Raw genomic sequence first — 4,594 nt, forward strand, 5'->3', positions numbered from 1 at the left:
CGCGGGGGGTGGGCGCGGGGGGCGGGAGCAGGTTGGGGGGGGGGGGGCCGCCCACCTTCCCAGCTCCCCCCCGGGTTGTAGCCCGGCCCGGCCCGAGCCGGCTTCCCCCCCCCCGCCGCCTCTACACCCACGCTCTCGGTAGAGACATGTCGCTTTCCCGGGAGGGATGCGGGGCCCCGACGGGCGCGGGCTGAGGCTTTGCTGCCCGCTCTGGTCCCCGGCAGCACCCTTGCCCCTTTGTCCTCATGAGTGTCTGCGCTTCTTGGGGACTCTCCACACCCAGGAGGTGACTCATTCCAAGAACCAGCAATGTGCTAACTTCGCAGTGCCGTTCGGTAGTTGAGGGTTGGGAAGGAGTGTAGCATCCACGAAGTGTTTTGGTGGCCCCTGGCAGGGGAAAAATCTGTAAATTACGTACACGTGACAGTCCTCGGCTTCTAAACTTTAAATTTGTTTGTTAGTCCATGTCAAAATTCAGTGTTTCTTGTGGTTGTGATTATTGCAGTATTCAAACAGGATTTTCCAGACCAATAAATGGAATCCAGCAACCTAGCACCATAGTAGTTGTGTGGCTACAACTCGTCCAATCCTGGAGGACCGTAGCCTTTGTTGTCGTGCAGTAATGTCCAGACCCGTTTTCAGTAATGTAAAGAAAAGCACTGTAGAACCTCTGCATGTTAACCTGTTCCCTTAGAAATCACATGTCCCCCTTTCTGATCAAATTCAACTTTTTGTTTGGTGGAGTGTGCAAATTTAGGGTAGTTGTGCCGAGTATGTCTTCTGGGTGCTTGTGAACTATTTTAACAGAAAGGGTCAGAATTTGGGATCAGCAATTCCTGTTCAGCAATGTACTCGTTTTCTTTAGCATCAGGAATGTTTGTTTCCTAGATACTTCAATGAGAACTTGTGTTAAACACCCAGCAGTGAGTGTGTCCTCTATTACAGATGGTTAGCAGCAATTTTTCTTTGATGGTTTCTAGTGAGAAGAGCCCTGTGTTTTATTAGCTTTGTTGAACTAAGAGGCCTGAGTTCCTGATGATCTGTGTCCCATTTGCCATATAAAGAACCAGAGCTGTTTTATACTGAGAAATGAAACCATTCCCCCCCACCACCTTTGGAAAGCTAGATTTGATCTGTTAAAACAGTCTTGGTTAACCAGATTACATGTGTGTAGTTACCTGTTAAGTGGAATGTTTGACGTTGGTCATTGGTGACATTGGTTAGACAGCACCTTCAGGGTGCATTTTGGTGAAATTCAGCCTATTACTGTGTTTTGGGATAGTTACGGTAGCAGTATTACAGAGAATGGATGGAAGATGGTCAGAATAGGCTTCATGTAGACTATTGGAGTGTTCTTGGAAATTGAATGGTGAAGAAAGCCTACAGAGAGAAAAGAATGGATATTTGTTATCACTGGCAAGAGCAAACATGCAGAGGTAGGCATGTATTCATATCTGGGTGATGGTTAATAGAGCATCATGGTTGGGTTAGGCTGTAGCAAGAAGTCAGTTTGGGAAGGCAGAGTTTGACCAGATGAAAGCGGAGGTCTTTTGCTTTTATCCTGCAAGCAATAGGGAACCACTGAAAACTTTTGCTGTAAACAAAGTGACTTTTGGCCAACATACATTTTCTATTAGGAATAAGTTCAAGAATCTTTTGCTGATCTGGAGATGTGGCTCAGTGGTAGAGTACTTCCACAGAATGCATGAGATCCTGATTCCATCCCTTGGACCAAGAGGGTAGGGGAAATCTATTGTTCAATAGGGTAACTTCAGTTAATGTGTCTCATTTGTGAAAAGTGCTGACAATGAATGTAAAGTGTTTTTACCACAAAAATAATCATGTGATGTAATACATCTAGATTGACTAGGTTTAATCATTCCTTGATGTGTATATTCTTGGAAATATGTTATAAATGATAAATACGTACAATTCTATCAGTTTAAAAGCTCAACATAGACGTTTATTAAGAATGAATCTGCAGAGTGTGTTGAAAGCAGGAAAGATTGGAAGATATACCAATAAGGAATAGGTTCATCTGAGTTTTCTGGAAAAAAGGGACTTTGGTCTTGGCTGGGACTGATTATGAGATGAAACAAGTTGGAGATGGCTTTTCTTTGCACCTGGACAGATGGTGCTTTTTATTTAATTCTTTATTTAATCCTAATTATAGGATTAAAACATTGGAGGAGAACAGTTTGTGGGGAAAGTGATAAGTTAGGAGATATTTAGTGGAGAACTTTAAAAAAATTTTTTTTTTCTTTTGAGACAGGTTCTCATGTATCCCATGCTGGCCTCAAATTTACTGTATAGCTGAGGGTAGCCTTGAACTTCTGATTCTCTTGCCTTTACTTTCTGAGTGTTGGGATTGCTTTCTGAAAACTTAAATACTTGGTTGTTAAATAAGAAGTTTAATTCCTGGGGCTAGGCACATGGCTCATGAGGTAAAGTGCCTGCTGCTCAGACATGAGGACGGAATTCAGATCCCCAGTGGGGGGAAGGGTGGCGCCAAGAGGAGGGATCCCAGAGCCTTGCTGGCTAGCCAGTCTAGCCAAAACATTTAGCTCCAGGTTCAGTGACAGACTGCCTCAAAAAAGAAGGTGGAGGGTGATAAAAAGAAGACACCCAACATCAACCCCTCGCCTACACATGTGCATCTGCAAACAGTTGCCCACATATGCATATTCTATATACACACTATGTATATATTGTAAGAGTGAGACCACTGAGGACAAGTCAGCCTTCGGGTTGCAACAGCATGAGGTTTATTTGATACACAGGTACCTGTGGGCACAAAGTCTCCTCGGAGGACTTGCGCGCCTACAGGCTGGGGTTTGGCACTTTTATAGAGCAGAAGCAGGGTACAGAAGCAGAAGCACGGTTATTGGTTAATTCAAAAACACACAGAGTAATTTCAAAAGCACACAGAAATATGGGGTAAGGGTCGGGGCTAAGGGGAAGTGGGATTGCTAAATGGGAGGTGACCTCAGGGACACAGAGGTTTTTCTCCTGATTTCCTGGTATCGAGCCCCGGGGATTGCCAGATGCAGATGGCTTGACCACTACGTCCTGTTTTTCTGATAAGCTAGTTTCTTAATGCTTGACCTCTTGTCAGGCATTCCTATCAGGTGGCCTCATGGCGCCTAGGTTTTTTCATTCCTCCCTTTTTCTTGGACATATGAGTGGAATCTTTCACTCACTCATCATAACATATCTAGATCCTGAGTCCTCAATGCCTGGTACTGGCTGGTGAGGACTAGTGCCTGAACTACAGACAGCCGATCCTTTACGAATTGGACCAGCCGATTAAATCCAGTGGGCGCTTTTCCAATGCAGGTGCCTGTAAGGAGGGAGTACTAGCAAAGTTAGAAATATCAGGGTCCAGAAATGTAATAGCTGGGGGCGGAGCGCCATACATGATTTCAAAAGGAGTAAGCCCGCTGGGTCCAGGAGTGTTCCTGGCTCGATATAGGGCCAAGGGGAGTAGGGCCACCCAGTCTTTAGTGCCAGTTGCTAGCGAAAATTTAGTTAAAGCCTCTTTAATTGTCCTATTCATTCTTTCTACCTGGCCTGAACTCTGGGGTCTGTAAGCACAATGTAATTTCCAATCAATTCCCAACAACCTGGCCACTTTCTGACTTACCTGGGAGACGAAGGCCGGTCCGTTATCTGACCCTATTACCTGAGGCATCCCGAATCGAGGAAAGATGTCTTCTAGTCAATGCTCCGGCTCCTCCAGTTTGGTGTGATAGTGGGTGGTCATCCAGTGCTCCCATTAACTCAGAGCAGGCAGGGCTGAGGCTGCTATCAGGCAGGGTAGGCACCAGCTCAGGCTCCAGGAAGTCGCTTAGTTGGCTGGCGTCATACCAATTGAGGGAGAGGCCACCTGGGCTGCTAGGCCCCTTGTCACTGCACGGGGCTTCTGACATCAGCTCTAGGGGCCCAGCTATCCCTTTGGGCCTCCGCAGCAGACCTCGGAGCTCCATCAGGCTGGGCAGGGTCAGCAGCTCCTGTGCAAAGTCCTTAGCAGCATCCAGAAAGCGGGCCAGGGGGTCCTGGGCTTGCCCCATTGCAGACACCAGGGAAGCCCTCTTCAGAAGCGTCTCTAGGATCTCTGTGGTCAGCATGGGCTCTTCATTTTGTGGTCAGCATGGGCTGAGCCAAGCTTCACTTTGGGCAGCTCTGAGCAATGGCAACAGTTTCCTGAGGGCAGCCAGTGTGTCTCGGGCACTGCGGCCTCCCAGCACTGAGCGGGCATCAGCCAGGAGCCGGGAGACCAGGGAGTTTTTAAAGTTGCTCAGGACCCCTGGCTTCTCTCCTGGCGTTGGATGTTGGAAGCAAGAGTAGATCAGTCCTTGGAGCCAGATGGCAGTGGCTTGTCGTGGTGCTCTACTGGGGGGTGCGAGTGATGAATGGCCACCAGGATGAAGAACAGGAACAGGGGCCACAGCAGTTCCTCGAGTAGCTGGATCGGCTGTCTCCTGCGATAAATGTAGTTTTTCCAAAGTAAAAGCGTCAACTGAGGGCAAAAAGCCATGATGACTCTGGACAGGGGACAGAGCGGAGGGGTGGAGACGAAGGTCAGGCCGGGGGC

At 47.7% G+C, this 4,594-nt stretch overlaps 1 protein-coding gene across 1 annotated transcript in view; it reads left to right on the plus strand.

Annotated features, from left to right (window-relative positions):
* Cnih4 (cornichon family AMPA receptor auxiliary protein 4) overlaps positions 1–4,594 on the plus strand; it is a gene marked incomplete in the record, with an annotated part of 26,741 nt that overhangs the window by 389 nt on the left and 21,758 nt on the right.

Source organism: Nannospalax galili, unplaced genomic scaffold (genome assembly GCF_000622305.1).
Source record: "Nannospalax galili isolate Female #2095 unplaced genomic scaffold, S.galili_v1.0 scaffold368, whole genome shotgun sequence".
Lineage (NCBI taxonomy): Eukaryota > Metazoa > Chordata > Mammalia > Rodentia > Spalacidae > Nannospalax > Nannospalax galili.